Consider the following 18,047-nt stretch of genomic DNA (forward strand, 5'->3'; position numbering starts at 1 on the left):
GTGGGGAAGATTTCTTTGAAGTGTAAGACTTTGCAGTTTGGTTGTCCAGCTATAAAACTTCACCTATTACAGGAAAAAAAAAATCTTTTGAAGTGTTTTCATACTTAGCCTGTAAAAACTGTCAGGATAAAGAAATTATTATGGAGGCAAAGTATTAAAAAAGCAATTAGAAAGTGACATGTTATAAATAAAATTGCGAGCTCTTATGAAAGTGTCAAATTTAATATTCATATAATGTGCCAGTTTAGAAAAATGTTGCCAGACTGTGACATCCAATTCCTTTCTTCTTGATGAAGAAATCTTGTGAATTACTTGAGATCATATGTGTACAGATATTTTTATTCTATTTGCACATATGTTTCTTTCCCCTTAATTCCTGTCCCCAAACTAAAGGCCATGCTGCTTATTCAATAACATGCCCAAACTGTGGATATTCATCCATCTCACATTCCATTCCTAAACATTAATTATTTCTAGACAATAGAGTTGTGCAATCAGGTCTTCAATGCTTCTCATAGATGCTCGTTAAGATTATACTTTAGACATTACATCCTTTAATTTCAGGATCTGAAATAGTGTAAACCTCACTTAAAGATGATTTTAGAGTGTCTTTTCTATGATATATTTTATGCCAGAGAAAGGAAGGAATACATCTTTGACTTATGGTATTCCATACTAATCTGCCCAAGCATGATACAGTGTTCAGGTGACTTGTATTTTAGCCTAGAAGACTATTTAACACAAACACCTTGCTTGCGTCCACTAAACATTAAAAAAAATTCATTATATGTTTATTCACACTAAGCAAACCATTTCTCAACCTTTTGCAAAACAACTGAGTTATTATACTATCTTAGAACTCACTAATTTTTGGAGTTCCTTAAGCATATATCTATTATTAGGTTGAGACTTTCTTATTTAGACACAAAGGACCCTCTGGTTGCCTTAGATCTGTGAGTCTTTTTATTTTTATTTTTATTATTTTTTTAAATGTTTATTTCTGAGACAGAGAGAGAGAGACAGAGCATGGACGGGGAAGGAACAGAAAGAGAGGGAGACATAGAATCCGAAGCAGCCTCCATCCTGCCATCCTGCCAGCCCAGGGCGACTCAGGCCTCGAATCCACTAACTATGGGATCATGACCTGAGCCGAAGTCTTACGTTTAACCAACTGAGCCACCCAGGTGCCCCTGTGGGTCTCTTTCAAGGTGTGTCAGGTACAGTTTTCGAGTAGACCCAAGAGCAGGAGGATCTTAAAAGATTCATTGTTTATAAGCTTCACAAATTCATTTATTTGCTCACATATGTAACAAGAGTTTATTGTTTGACTATTTTTATCAATTCCTGAGCTCTGTATTGGCATAAGCACAGATATTTTACTGACCGCACTTCCCAAACATGGTGTCTTAATAATATTTATTTATTTGTAGTATAAGTCGATATTTCTGTAGTATATATTTCAAAATTATGTATTTTATGTAAGAATTGGCAGATTATTTGAAAGTATTTAAAAATGTATTTTATCTCTATTTATATGAAATAAATGTTTTCTTAAAAGTTTTTTTTTCTTCTTAAAGAGTAAACATGGTTCATGAATGGCATTTGTATACTCAGCATTTCTGAAGTTCAAAGAAAATGCTGATGTGTAGCAAAATTTCTAGCTAAACTTTGCTTTTGTCCTAAGGTCGCTTAGGTTCCAATGATTAAAAATGCTCAAGGATGCACTTCATATTAATCTTGGGAGGAGCAAAGATTGACTGACCTCTGCCGAAATTAAATATAATTCAAAAGGCTGCACCATTCTTAAAAGCAGCTTTATTAAAAATGTTCATCTCAAAATATTTTTCATCTCATTACTTTTATATGTTTTACTTGTTTCAATTTAATACATTCTGTCTTACAAAGAGAGCATTGATAAATGCATTCAAACTGAAAATAGTTCCATAACAGTAACAAGAAAAAATAATAGCCTCAATTCATATGGTTCCTTCTCTAAGACTTAAAATGCTTTGGAGAGGGACACCTGGGTGGCTCAATCGGTTACGCGGCCGACTTCGGCTCAGGTCACGATCTCACACTCCGTGAGTTCGAGCCCCGCGTCGGGCTCTGTGCTGACCGCTCAGAGCCTGGAGCCTGTTTCAGATTCCGTGTCTCCCTCTCTCTCTGACCCTCCCCCGTTCATGCTCTGTCTCTCTCTGTCTCAAAAATAAATAAACGTTAAAAATTTTTTTTATAAAAAAATGCTTTGGAGATAGTTTTTCTAATCTGTAAAATATCCCTGAAAACATTGCATTATTTTACTGATGAAATTATTACACCAAGGTCACCGAGCAAGAAGGAGCAGGGTTTTAATATATTCTAGCATATATTCTTCTTCCCAAGTTATACTTTCTTCAATAAAGTCAGAATCTAGTAAAAACACGTCCCAACTATGTATTTGAAAAGAAAAAAAATATTCTTTTGACCTTTGCTAGCTATTAACTAAAGCACAATGAAGCTGAGGCCAGGCTCCTGAGTGTTCTAAAGCAGTGAGGGGGAAAAAAATGATTGGGTAGGAGAAACGCCTGCCAACACAGACTATGAGCTGGTTTCCAGACTTTCTTGGACTCATTAATATATAGTGATTTTTCATGCTATTCCATTCAAGTATTTTATTAAGCTGTGTAGAGAGAAAATTTTAACATGATCCTGATGCTCTGAGAGATGCAATCTCTCATGTCTGTATCTGAAGGGTGTTGGGAAACAGGTGCTGAAACATTTTCATATTTTACTTTGACACGAATCAAGACTATCCAGTGCGAGTGTTTTGTTTGTTTTCAGGGCCTAATTGAACATTTTTGCTTACACGTTTCATGTGGGGAATTTTCACAAGAAAATATGTGAGAAGTCTGAGTTCAGACAAAGAAAACTTCTGTGAACTATCAACAAGCTGCATTTGATGAAAAATGTCACTGAATACTTGGTTGAGTGGGAGTGTCAGTTTGATTATCAGCACTTGATAAAATTGAAAGGATTTGTGAAACTAGGCAATGTTTGTTTTAGTAAAAAACAGCACGATTTTGAGACAACCCTGTGAAGCTGTTGGACACCTTTCTGGATCTGTTTCTTCGTTTATAAAGTAGGCATAAAAATGTAAAATTCGCTAATTTAATGTATGAATTACATTTATGGATACTAAATACTAAAAGTAAAATAATCTCTCAAGAAATGTAACATTCTCTTGTCACCCACATTAGTTTTTATTTTCCTTTACAGACAGTACAGTATGTATCATATTTATAAAGGAAGAAATTGACACCATATTAGCTAATTTATATTTAGAGAGAATGGTTAAAAATGTATGAGATTTCAGCACATACGAAAGTAACTGTCAGGAAACCAAGTGGATTGGGGAACCCAGAAACCATAAGTGATTCCTTTTGATTATTGAAAAGATACTGAACTATAACTCAATCAGTTGATGTCTGGTTTAGAGAATATTTTACACGCTGAATGGTCATCCAAAGTTATCCATTATCAAGACATAAATAAAACATAAGATATTTTACATAAGATAAGACCATATTTAGAGCCTAAATAGTTTCTATCATTAATATGTATGTTGTATCCCTACTAGCAAAAATGAACAAAATTTCTCATTACTGGAAAGAGTCCATAAACTAGAAACATATGTTAGAAAAACAACTGTTACCTATGGGCTAGGTGCAGTAATTTGGAACATATTATGTTAATTTATGATACTTACCTGACCCTCAATCTCTATCTGTATTTCCGTACTGAATGTATATAAGTAATCCATAAAATGAGTTTTTATTGAGATTAAGTGTTTTACGTAACCTTCTTTCTGTCTCTGTGAAGACCAGTTAGGAAGCAGAACATTTTTTGGCTCTAAAAGAGAGATATAAAATGTTATCTTCACTACATTCAAAATCCATTCATATTTTTACAGTGGAAAGGCATCATCTTAGCTTGGTTACCTGAGATAGGATTTAAGATTCAGGCATACTTTTGTGGTAACAACCTACTGAAGGGAAAGGAAAACATAATGGTTGAGTGGAAAAAGAGGTTTTGGTAAGATGCAATCATAATTAAGCATATCCAATTTGATGGGGATTTCTGAGGTGGTGATGGTCCTGTGTATGGTCCTTACTTTAAGTGAGGGAGCCAGGTCTTCATACTTCTGGCTAATCAGTCATTGGATGTGGGCCACTTAGTGAAGGAGGTGTAACTCTGGCTAAGGCAGATGAGGCAATGCTTGTAGGGGACTGATAGGTGAGGATTTTCTTTAGGGGTTACTCCCAGCATCTAAGGCAGGACGTTATTTCTGGAGGGACAGCTGGGGATAAGAGCATTCACAATAATATATCCATTGTGCCACCTGGATCCATTCCTTTATACAAATTCTGAGTGAAGTTCTTCCAAGATTACAAGAGTATATCTTTCTGTGGGGACCTTAGAAAAGGAAGTTTAGAAGAACAAACTATACTCTCTCCCAGTGCCACTGGTCTTGGAACTACAACTGGTATTTATTATCCCTCTCCTCTGTTACCTACCCTCCAGTTCACCTGGTTCAGCTAGCATCTCTTTTTCCACAGTGGCATGAGCCATATCCTCATTCTTGAGGTTTTTGAATTCCTGATCATCACGACTTTCTCAAGCCATGGTGCCGTGCTTGTCTAATTACTGTCAAAAGAAGGTAAGGTAATATAAAGGGACACCCAAATATAGGCACACCTCAGAAATATTGTACTTCAATTCTGGACCGCTATAATCAAGTAAACAGTACAACAAAGCCAGTCAAATGAATATTTAATTCTCCTAGTGCATATAAAAATTACGTCCACACTATACTGTAGTCTATTAAGTGTATGACTCCGTAATGTCAAGAAAAACAATGTCCATAACTTAATTAAAAAATAATTTACTGCTAAAAATGATATTTTTCATGCTCTTAGTAAATCATAATCTTTTTGCTGATAGAGAGTCTTACCTTGACGTCGATGGCTGCTGACTGATGAGGGCAGTGGTTACTGATGGTTTGGGTGGCCGTGGCAATTTTCTATTTTTATTTTTTTAACATTTATTTATTTTTGAGAGACAGAGAAAAGACAGAGCACGATCCGGGGAGGGGTAGAAAGAGAGGGAGATGCAGAATATGAAGCAGGCTCCTGACTCTGATCTGTCAGCACAGGGCCAGATGTGGGGCTTGAGCCCACGAACCGTGAGATCATGACCTGAGCCAAAGTCGGATGCTTAAGCAACTGAGTCACCCAGACGCCCCTGTAGCAATTTCTTAAAATAAGACAACAATAAAGTGTGCCACATTAGTTGCCTCTTTTTTTTTTCATGAACGACTTTTCTGTAGCATATGGTGCTGTTTGATAGCATTTTATCCACAGTAGAACTTTCAAAATTGAGGTAAATCTTCTCAAACCCTGCCACTGCTTTAAAAACTGAGTTGATGTGATAAATCCTTTGATGCCATTTCAACAATCTTAACAGCATTTTCACCATAAGTTGTTTCCATCTCAAGAAACCACTTTCCTTGGCTAAAATTAGGTGTTGGAAAAAATAAACGTTGGTGAGGATATGGAGAAAGGGGAACCCTCTTACACTGTTGGTGGGAACACAAACTAGTGCAGCCACACTGGAAAATGGTACAGAGGTTCCTCAAAAAGTTACAAATAGAACTACCCTACAACCCAGTAATTGCACTATTAGAAATTTAAACAAAGGATACAGAAATGCTGATTCAAAGGGCCATATGTAACCTAATATTTACAACAGCATAATCAACAATAATGAAATTACAGAAAGAACTCAAATGTCCATCAGTGGATGAATGGATAAAGAAGATGTGGTAATAATATACAATGGAATATTACTCAGCCATCAAAAGAATGATGTCTTGCCATTTGCAGTGATGTGGATGGAGCCAGAGTGTATTATGCTAAGTGAAATAAGTCAAAGAAAGACAAATACCATACAACTTCACTCATATGTGGAATTTAAGAAACAAAACAGATGAACACAGGGAAAGGAAAATAAAGAGAGGGAGGCAAACTTTAGGAGACCATTAACTATAGAGAACAAACTGAGGGTTGATGGAGGAAGTTAGGTGGGGAATGGGTTAAATGGGTAATGGGCATTAAGGAGAGCACTTGTTCTGATGAGCACTGGATGTTATATCTAAGTGATGAATCATTAAACTCTACTCTTGGAACCAGTATTACACTATATGTTAACTAACTAGAGTTTAAATAAAACTTTAAACAACAATAACAAAAAATAAACCACTTTCTGTGCTCATCCACAGAAATTAGTTCCTCTTCTATTAAAGTTATGAGATTTCAGCAATTCAGTCAGATCTTCATGCTTCATTTCTAATTCTAGTTTTCCTGCTATTTCTACCACATCTATAGTTACTTCCTCCAATAGAGTCTTGAGCCCCTCAAAGTTAACTTTTTCCAAATTCCTGTTCATGTCAATCATTTGTTCTCATCCTAAGAATCACAAATATTCTTAGTAGCATCTACAATGGTAAATCCTTTCCAGAAGACTTCCAATTTACTCTATCCGGATACATCACAGGAATCACTATGTATGGCAGCTACATCCTTACAAAATTTATTTCTTAAATAATAAGCCTCAAAAGTTGAGATGAGTCTTTATTCCTGGGCTACGGAATGGATGTTGTGTTAGCAGGCGTGAAAACAACATTAATCTCCTTGTACATCTCCATCAACACTCTTGGATGACCAGTGCATTGTAATTGAAAATTTATATTTTGAAAAGAATCTTTTCTCCAGGAGGTCTCAATAGTGGGCTTAAAATATCCGGTAAATCATGTTGTAAACAGATATACTGTCATCCGGACTTTGTTGTTCCATTTATAGCGCACAGAGAGAGTAGATTCAGCATAATTTTTAAAGACCCTAGGATTTTCAGAATGGCAAAAGAACTGGCTTCAACTTAAGGTCACCAGCTGTATTAGCCCCTAACCAGAGAGCCAGCTTTTCCTTTGAAGCTTTGAAGCCAAGCATTGACGTTTCCTGTCTAACTGTGGAATTCTAGATGAAATCTTCTTCCAATAGAAAATGATTTTATTAAAAAAATGATTTTATAAACATTGAAAATCTCTTGGTTAGTGATGGTTCATTATCTGTCTTAGCTAGACCTTCTGGATAACTTGCTGCAGCTTCTACATCAGCACTTGCTGCTTCACCTTGTTGTTTTACGTGATGAAGATGGCTTCTCTCCTTAAACCTCATAAGCCAACCTCTGCTAGCTTCAACATTTTCCTCTGCAACTTCCTTACCTGACCTAGCCTTCATAGAATTGAAGACAGTTAGAGTCTTGTCTGGATTAGGCTTTGGCTTAAGAAAAGGTTGTGGCTGGATTGATCTTCTATGCAGACCACTAAAATTTTCTCCATATTAACAATAAGGCTGTTTCACTTTCTTATTTCCCATGTGTTCACTGAAGTAGCACTTATAATTTTCTTCAAGAACTTTTCTATACCAAAGAAGCTAACTCTTGGTACAGGTATGGCTTAGCTTTTGGCCTGTCTCAGCTTTTGTAATGCCTTCTTCAAGAAGCTCTATCATTTCTAGCTTTGATCTAAAGTGAGAGATGTGCAACTCTTTCTTTTACTTGAACACTTCGAGGTTATTCCAAGGTGATTGATTAGCCTAATTTACATGCTGTTGTGTCTCAGGGAATAGGAGGCCTGAAGAGATGGAGAGAGATCAAAGAATGGCCAGTGGAGTAGTCGGAATACATGGATTTATTGATTAAGTTTGCCATCTTATATGGGTGCAGTTTGAAACGTCCCCAAATAGTTACAGTGTTAATTACGTCAACATTGTTAACTAGGAGCCCACACTGTTGAGCCCACCTATCGTCTTCAATCCTGCAGCATGGTTACTATACTCATGTTCAATAAGCCAGCAACAGATTGGCAAATGACACAAGATGGCTCATGTCAACTTGCCGAGTTACAATGTTTACCCATTTAATGTCTCTTCCATGTTGAATGCTTTGAGTGTGACAAGAACACAAAGGGTATGTCCAGTCTTACATGTCTATTCAAAACCCTCTACCCTGTACTCCTTTCTTCCTGACTTTCCCATCTTTCTCTTTCCAGGCTTCTTTCTCCTTCCAGCCATGTATATTCTAACCATGTCCATATCCATGTATATTCTAACATCAGACTATAGTTCTTCCCATCCAAAGTGGATGATCAGGTGTGAAGTTCTGCCATTTCAGAAGTTTTCTCTCATGAGTATCTTTCAGGAGTGAGTTTTTCATGCAGTCACAGTAACTTTTAACCTCTACCCACATTCCAAGCCACATCACAACTGTGAACCAAATTTGGGCTATTTTCCCCTGTGTCAGCTGGTCGTAAGGAATGCCCATGTAGACACAGGTACTGCTCATTGTTGGTAAATTGTGATGGGTGACATGACAGTATGAGTGACCTGTTCATGGAACTAGAACTTGTTTATACTCAGGTCCTACTCCTATTTGATCCTGGATGCACCACTTCTGACTTTCAACACATTACTGATAGACTTGTTCTCATGGTGGCGTTAGTGAATGATACTCAGCTCATTACAGGAAGTTTTGGCCTCACGATCTCTTTTGTGTCTGATGGTCAGACGCTCCATCTCAATAGCAGTGTGTCAAAATGAATTTTCCATAAGTCATATAATCCCCTACTGCAAATGGCCTGGCTTTACTCTGGAACACTGAAAGTACTCATTTTGTTTCTCCTACTGGGGCTTGCCATTAACTCCACATGGCATTTTTTCCAGCACAAATACTTCCAAAAACAGTACAAGAAGCAAAACTCCTCATATTTTAGCCCAAAACTGCTGCAGAGCCCTTTCCTGATTTGGATACTACTGAAAGCTGTCAATGTTTTTTGCCACTCATGCCACTCAATATATTGGCTGAAGCATTATTAGCCAGATAAGGAATATGCTGCTTCCAGAACACAGAGACTTAGCAGACATTGTGCTTACTTTTTGTAATGGGATATGCAAGACATAATAATTTGTCCATTTTCCACTCTCAGGACTGTATGTCTCATACCAAGCCTTCCAATTCTAACACTTCTTGTTTTTCCAGTCTGTCAAGAATGATTTCTATCACTGTAGGTTAGTTTCTTTATTCTACAGTTTCATAGCCTGTATTTTTGTATATCAAGCTTCTTTCATTTACAAAGTGATTCTATATGAATTTACCAGCAGTGGATAACAGCAGGAGTTCTTTTCTATTTATAAACAATGTTCCATTCAATAAATTACTGCAATATTTTCTCTTGTTGACAAACATTAGGACTATGACTAATTTTGGCTATTATGAGTGAAATGTAGGAAAATTCTTGTGTAAGATTACTTGTGGGTGTATGCTATAATTTACATTAGATAGAAGGGGAATTTTGGAGTAATGGGATAGAAATATGTTCAATTTAAAAAACAGCCAAAAGTATTCCAAAATGATTATACCATTTTAAGCTCTTATCAATAATGTATGAGATTCCCAGTTGCTCCAAGCCTCACCAAGTTATGTTTATCATTTTCACAGTGAGTACATCCTTTTTTGTGAAATATCTGTTCAAACTTATTACCCATTTTTAACTGGGTTGTTTGTGTTTTTATCATTGACTTGTACGAGTTTATTGTGGATTTTATACATTAGCCCTGTGTCTGAAACATATACTGTAAAAATGTTCCCTCAGAGTTTTCTTGTTTATTTTCCTAATTTGATTTACATAAGCTTTTTTTAAAAAATTTTTTAATGTTTGTTTATCTTCTTTTTGAGAGAGAGAGAGACAGAGCATGAGTTGGGGAGGGACAGAAAGAGAGGGAGACACAGAATCTGAAGCAGGTTCCAGGCTCTGAACTGTCAGCACAGAGCCCGATGCAGGGCTCGAACTCGCAAACCATGAGATCATGACCTGAACCGAAGTTGGACGCTTAATCGACTGAGCCGCCCAGGCTCCCTGATTTACCCCAGTTTTAATTTTGACAAGCCCAAATCATCACTTTCTTTTATGGTTTGCTTTTTCTGTGTCCTCTGTAAGAAATTTTTGCGTATCTCAAGGTACAAATAAATGTTCCTGGCTTCTCTTCAGAAACTTCCTTATTTTAGTTTTACCTTTAGGTCTATCCTATCCCTAATTGATTTTTAAGTAAGGAATGATATAAGGGTCAGGTGATTAATTCATCATGCAGATATCAAATTTTTCCAGAACAATTTCTTCAAGGGATTTTCCTGCACCAATGCATTGCTCTGGTACCAGTTTAGACAATTATTTGACTTTGGATTTTTTTATATATGCATAATAAACATGTATGTGTATGCATATATAAACATGTATATGTATACATATGTATGAATATTGTGCATATATATTTATGTCTGTATATTGCTAGACTCTGTTCCATTGAACTATATGTCTATCTTTGCACTAATATCACACAGTCTTGTTTACAGTAATGTAATATTGTCCATCTATTAGTTTTCTATTGCTACATAACAAATTACAATTTAGAAGTTTAAAATAACACTCATTTATTATCTCCCAGTCTTCTACCTCAGAAATCTGAGATGGCATGATTGGTTTTTCTGAATTCACTGCTTAGGATCTCACAAAGCTGAAGTCAAGGTGTTAGTCAATTGCGTTCCTTTCTGTAGCTTGGGCTTCTCTAACAAACTTATGCTGCTATTTACAGAATTCAGTTCAACTGTAAGACCCCCTTGTTGGCTGTTGACCAAGACTCAGCTCTGTGTAGCTTCTCTCTGGTCCTTGCATATAGCCCCATTCATCTTAAAAGCCAGCAATGGCCTGTTGAATTCTTCTTGTCATTCAAATCTCTGAAAGCAATAGCTGATTCTTTGAAATTATCAAGAAAACTGATAAAATTTACCCAAACTAATCAGCAAAAAATAGAGAAAAAGCCAATTTCTCTATTTCTCAAGAATGAGAGAAGTACATAACTACAGATATTCCAGGTACTACTAATGACGATAATATGCAACTTTATCTTAATAAATTTAACAATTTTCTAATTTCTTTCAAAGAAAGAAACTGACAAACCTAATTATAAATAGATAGTATGCACATGTCTCTGTCTATTTTAAAAATTAGACTTTTAGTTAACATGCACAACAAAACTCCAGTTACACATGCCCTTACCAGGGAATTGTGTCAAGTCTTTAATGAAAGAAAATAATATTTCAAAATAAATTATTCCAAAATTTGAAAATAAGGAAAAGCTTTAGTCATTCTATGAGGCTAGCATTATTCTAATAACAAACTAAACAAAAAAATTTTAGGAAAAAATGAGTATATACTAAACAAACATTTGCTGATGTCCAATATCCATTCCTTTCAAAAACTCGCCAACAAACTAATATTAGAAGGAAATTTCCGGGGCGCTGGGGTGGCTCAGTCGGTTAAGTGGCCAACTCGGCTCAGGTCATGATCTCATGGTCTGTGAGTTCGAGCCCCATGTCGGGCTCTGTGCTGACAGCTCAGAGCCTGGAGCCTGTTTTGGAGTCTGTGTCTCCCTCTCTCTGACCCTCCCCCATTCATGCTCTGTCTTTCTCTGTCTCAAAAATAAATAAACGTTAAAAAAAATCATTTAAAAAAGAAGGAAATTTCCTCAGTCTAATTCAGGTTGAAGAAATACTTCAAGCTACAGAATATGATATGCCTATAAAATACCTACAGTTTATACCTAATTAATCATGAGAGACTGAATGATTTCCTTCTATGATCAAAACCAAGGCAAGGATGTGAATAAATGATACTAGTTCCCTTTCAGGAAGGACTGTGAAAATCATTACCATGGGTATTTGCTGTGTTGTTGCGAGAGTCTTCCTTTGAGGACTCAGTCACTTCTTCACACGATGAGTTTCAGATCCAGAAGTTGGGAACTGAATTAGGAATCATGATTTCATAAGGGGAGAAATTATTGATTGTGGTCATAGCTTTAGGAGTATGTGTGTGTGTGTATATATATATATATATATATATATATATCAAAACTTATTAAATTGTGCCCTTTAAATATGTGCAGTTCATTTTATGTCAACTCTATTTCAATAAAGCTGCAAAGAAAAATGAATTCTATATGTCCTTGATTGCAGTTCCAAATCCCCAAAGGGCCAGCAGTTCTGAAAAGGGAACTCTTTGACTTTATTTCTAATAATATTGATTTATAGTGTGATTGTAATATATGTAATTTTGGACATTACTCAGAATTTCTTGCCCTGGAGACAAATTTGAATAGATTTCTTTTTATGTGGTTTTTGTTCCAAAAAATTGTTTCCATGCATATTAAATACAGAGCATATAGTTATGTGAGAAGCATGTGTGTATATGTGTATATATACATACATATATTATATACACATATGCATACACATTTAGAAGCATGCACATATATTTATATATGCATGTACATAATATAAGTACCATTCTTTTCATAATGATATAGCCAGTGTGTGTTAGAAATGCATGTCGAACCACCTAAATGATAATTATATTTGTGCCCAGATGTGGGCATGTTACTTCTTGGGTCAGGACATTAAGGAGGGGTGCTGAGTCAATCTGGCCCTAAGTAAAGTGGGGAGTGGGCTTTGCTGCTGCCTCAGTCACCTCCAGTGCCCTAACAGCTTCATCAAACAGCAGTGGACCGCTCAGTTTCATGCTACTTTGTGGCCTGGAACATGAGGGTTTATCCAGGAGCACTGTCCTCAGGTTTCAGCCTTCATGCCTGTTACCAGGTGCATCTCTCAGTTCTCCATCCCTCCTCCAGGTGCAGACTGCACTTGGCTAGTACTCCATACCCGCCAGAGTGCAAAGGTGCATGGTTTGAAGTGCTGGCAGCAGGTAGGGGGAGAGAGGAGCTTCTGCCCTCCTGCTCACCCTCTGTCTCTGGCAGACCCTGAGTTGCCAAGACTCCAATGTGAGGCTCTCTCAAGCTCTTGGTCCTTTCCCAGCAACCACATTTGCCTTGTACTCAATGCCCCTGTGCCTCTCCCCCAGAGGTGCTTCAAATTAGGCGCTGGGGCCAGTGTGGGTGCGGTTTCCTCTCTGTCCCATGGGCCACACCACCCATGCCTTGTGTTTCGGGTGAACTCTAGGTGCAGGATAGTGAGCTCTTCCCCCAGTGCAGAAAACTCTATCTCTTACTCAATGATGGATCCTGGCGCAAGAAGATGTGCTGCCCCCAGATTCTGAAGATTGCTGAATTGTTCTAAATTAGTAATCCGAACAGGGACAGATTTCTTTTAGTTTCACTACTCCACTTCAAACCCAGGCAGGCTCTCTGGATGCACGCATCACCCAAGGGTTTCTCTTGGTTTTCTTCTTCCATCCCAAGTCTTGTGGTTGATAAATGGAAGTCCATGGGGGAAAAAAGAAGGCAGGCGGTATGGGTTCTCTTTTGTCTGTGGCTGTCCAGAGATTTTCACATCAACCCACTCTTAGCCTTAAAACCACCGTAAAACTCCAACCTGTGTCCTTCTTACTCACCTCTCTAGTGGCTGCCTGCTTCTCCTACTGCTCTGCCAAAAGTTGGACAAATTGTCCCATCTCTTCTGGGGGTCACTTCTCTTTGCAGTTATTCAGTTTGCTTTACAACTTGAAGGGGGCTCAAAATAGAATTATGGTTTCTGAAGGCGTTTCTTGGCATTTTTTGGCAACTTTCTACATACCGAGAAGAAATGTCCAGATACTAGATACTGTACTGTGTTTGATTTATGATATCTTGGTTGAAGAAGGTGAGAAGTTTCAAAGGTGTCCATGTAGCTTTCTCAAACATAATATCTCCTAGAGCCCATTTCAGAGTTGTGGCATTGACCAATTATGTGTATCCCAGGTTTTCATCTTGGGATCAGGTATACAAGCCCCCAGTGGGTCTGCAGACTCAGTTAACCCAGTGAGAAGTGCACTTGGGCTAAAATTAAAGTAATATCCTGGCTTTTATATGTTCCCCTTCTAACAGTGAGACTGTAATGACACTTCAGATTCCCTGGTGCTAATTGTAAATTGAACTCTTTGTCCAACTGTATTTGGAATATTTGTGTATTTCTTTTTCCGCAGTGTATATTTGCCTGAATAATGGTAGTAGTTCCCTTTCAGGAAGGACTGCACAAATCATTACCATGGATACTTGCTGTGGTGTTGTGAGATTTTTTTCCTTCTGGGGTCAGTCACTTCTTTGCACAATGAGTTTCAGATCTAAAAGTTCGGTACAAAGTTAAGAACCATGGCTTTGCAGGGGGATAAACCAGGAATGGTGGTGGGTGGGTGGGGAATAGCACTCAGTTTTCTCACCAACCATCACTGATTTCTTTTTTAATTTACAGGTAGGGTATTGACACTGTTAATTGCCCATCTGTTTGTTGTCACTAGAACAGAATCTTCTAGTTAACATTTTTATGACTCTGCAGAAATCACATTGCTGCCCCTCAAACATTAAGACACATACTAATGAGTATGCCAACCTGACTTTTGCTGCTTAAGTGTCACCTCTTGCCATCCATCATTTTGGATCCTAACACTGGCATTTGTCAGTAAACGCAGGTTTGTAACAAAATTCCTCCATCAACCCTGCCCTATAGTGGGGCTGCAGTATAAGCATACAGTGGTGCTTATCACCATGCCACTACTTATACTTTATAAATTATGTCCCGTCTGGGGCCTTCCAGGGAATGGAGTCCATGGCTGACTTTTCAGGTCTTACATAGCTTATTCCCTCCAACATTTCTCAACTTCGAACATTTTAATTCCTTCTTTAATTCCTCTATCTACAATTAAAGTTCTGGCATTTCTCCCTCATATAATACAAGCCATCAATTTTTCCATGCTCCTAGGAACTTGATCTTTAGCCATGCATATAGCATGCTTGTATCACCTCCTGAGAGCTTCCCCACGGTGTTAATCCTATATGTTGGAAGAAAACCCTCAAATCAATAAATTCTCTCTATTTGAGCCTTAATCTTCACCATCCTATTCGAGCACACTCAGAATTCAGTCGCCTGTAGACTTTCCCAGATTTTCTTTTACATGCTGGTCAGGTCCTACAGATCCCTTGACCTATAATCAATTCCCTCTTTTCAGGTTTAATATACCTACATTGGGTTATGTTGTGACTTAACCTTGGTTAATGGTTAAGTTACTAATATTAATTATTGGCCTAGATCTTGCAAGGGAGGCCTCTGCATTCTCTTCAGCTAACGATGAATATGAAGATGTAAGCAATCTGTTCAGGCTTAGGAGGTCCACTGAATTCTGAGAGTTTAAAATCTTTGAGCACCTCAATCTATATATCCTCATTCAATATATCAGAATACCATTCTTTCCCTACCAGGATCTGTTTTGGAATAGGAAACAGGCCTTAACTGGAAGCTTGGATACTCTCCATGTAAGCCTACGTGTGGTTCCCTGGGTCTTAGGTTTTTCTGGCCTGCTGAGGTAAGAAATATATGCCTCCAGGAAGACCTCTAGCTCTCACACTTAGCTTTTATTTTCAATTATCAAGCTTAGCTTTTAGTTATCTTTTTCAGAGTCTAATCAAACTGCATTATTAGAAACCCAGTTCCACTTAATTTGTAATTAACATTTCCCCCTTCTTTCTCAAATATGGGATATATCACATCTGTGAATGCATTCCCTTCTACCATTGTAGTTCACCAACTCTGAAGGTTAAAAACTTGCAGCGCAACCTTGGACCATAAGGCGTCTGTGTTCCACCCAGGGCCAGTCATAGGTCATAGCGTCTTTACTCTACTTGCAAAGTCTTATTCCAGAATCTGTTTCTTTAAGTCACACCTGGAACTGTCTGCAGATTTGATTTTTAGGAAAACCAACTCAGAGATTGAGATTAGCATGCAAAAAACTTATTAGTGAGTGTTTTGAGTTAACCCCTGTGGAGGGAAGGGGAAAACAAAGCAACACATTGGACAGAAGTTGAGCTGCATGCAAAGCGAATGGAGACTTTAGCTGTCTCTATGGGGAGTTCCAAAGTTGGCAGTCCACCTTAGAATTATCTCAAGGTTGACAGAGAGCCTGGGTGCTTGTAACCCAACATTGATTAATCACTGGAAATGGGCATTATTTTGAGCAAAACCAGCTCTCTTCAACAGAGAATCGTTGACAGATGAAACCTTTCTGACAAGGAGAAAGTGGGGAGTCCGTCCTTCATTCCTGGTGGGGAATATGAGCGATCCATCATAGCATCCACTACAGGGTCCTTAGAAGCCATCAAAACAACCTCTCACATGATGTAGGACACTATTTTTCAGTTTCCACAATCTCTTACAGTCCTTTGAAATTCCACTACACTAATATGTTCATTTGCAGTCTAGTGCACTATTTAAAGTGAAATTCCAAACTTTGAAAGGTGGAACTTTGCCAAATGAAAAGTGATCATTTTACACCTAAGCCATTTTATTATTTTTTGTTACACCCTCTGGACAATTCTCCTATATTTTAACCGATCAACATTGAAAGAATAAAGTTAATGAGGGAATGGAAGGAGTAAGGTTCTAATCCCAGACAAGCATTTTATTGAAGTCCATTTATTTTCTACAAATTCCAGAGTGTATGCGCACGCGAGCGCGCACACACACACACACACACAATTAGGTAATATTGAACAATATGTCAGGAAAACAGTGGACTGTTATGTTCTGGAACTCATCTTGTATCAGTGGCCTGTGAGTCTCCTGTACTTTTTGCTACATTTCTTTATAATTTTATGCACTTATGACTGAGATTGGTCTACAGTCATTTTAAAAAATTATCTTTATCAACTTTGTGTAATTAAGGTAGTATCTCAACTTAGTTGTGGAGCTTTCATGCTTATTGTATCTAGAATAGCTTTATGTGTTCAGATGTTACACAGAATTAGGCTGCGGCGTCATCAATTCTAGTAACTTTTTAAAATGTTTTCAATCTTCTCTAAGGAAATTGTTTCATTCAAATATAATCTATCATCTAGTCACATTTTTAAATTATAATTTTATGGGAAATCACACATTTCCCCTAATATTTCAAATTTATTATATGTAGAATCATCATCTAATTCTTTTCATCTTTTATTTGTCTATGGCTGTGTGTCTTCTGCATCCTTAATTTTCTTCATTTTAAATTTGTTATTGGTTTAAAATTCTCATAAGGAATTAGCCTCTGTGGATTTCAAAATAACCTGCCTTTCTATTTATCTACCCATCCTTCTATTCTTCATGTTTCTTTTTTTAATTTTGGCCTTTATGTTTATTAATTTCCTTATCTACAGTATAGTAATATATGCTATTCTTTTCCTAGCTCTTAACATATAGTAAACACTTTCATATCGAGTACATTTTATATAATAATGAAGATAGGGAAGACTATAAAGGATTACTTTTTTACCTTGTACAAGATCAAGGTTTGTATTATTTCATTTTGTTCAAAATATCATTTTTTTTCCAATCATGGGTATATAAGGTGCTTATTCCAAACTCATACATTCTATACACACACACACACACACACACACACACACATGCAAAAAATATTACCTTTATTTTTCTGTGTTGCCATGTTTTTTTATGCTAGATATTACTATTTATGAAATAAGTATGTCAACATATGTTGCTTTTATAATTTTGAATAGGCAGCCAGGGAAAAGAAATATGCAGTTTGGGGGATTTAAAGTTCTGATTCATCTTTTAATATTATAAATAAAAAGTTACTGACATGTAAGTTTTAACAGTTAAACTTAGAAATGTTTTCTGGGGGTGCCTAAGTGGCTCAGTTGGTTAAGCTTCTGATGTTGGTTCAGGTCATGATCCCCCAGTCTGTGGGTTCGAGACCCACATCGGGATCTGTACTGTCAGCTTGGGACCTGGAGCCTGCTTCAGATTCTGTGTCTCTCTCTCTTTCTCTGCCCCTCCCCCACTCGCACTCTATCTCTCAAAAATAAGTAAATATTAAAAATTTTTTTTAGAAAGAAATGTTTTCTGCACATATATCTGAAGTT

This window comes from Acinonyx jubatus, chromosome E4 (assembly GCF_027475565.1).
Source record: "Acinonyx jubatus isolate Ajub_Pintada_27869175 chromosome E4, VMU_Ajub_asm_v1.0, whole genome shotgun sequence".
Classification (NCBI taxonomy): Eukaryota; Metazoa; Chordata; class Mammalia; order Carnivora; family Felidae; genus Acinonyx; species Acinonyx jubatus.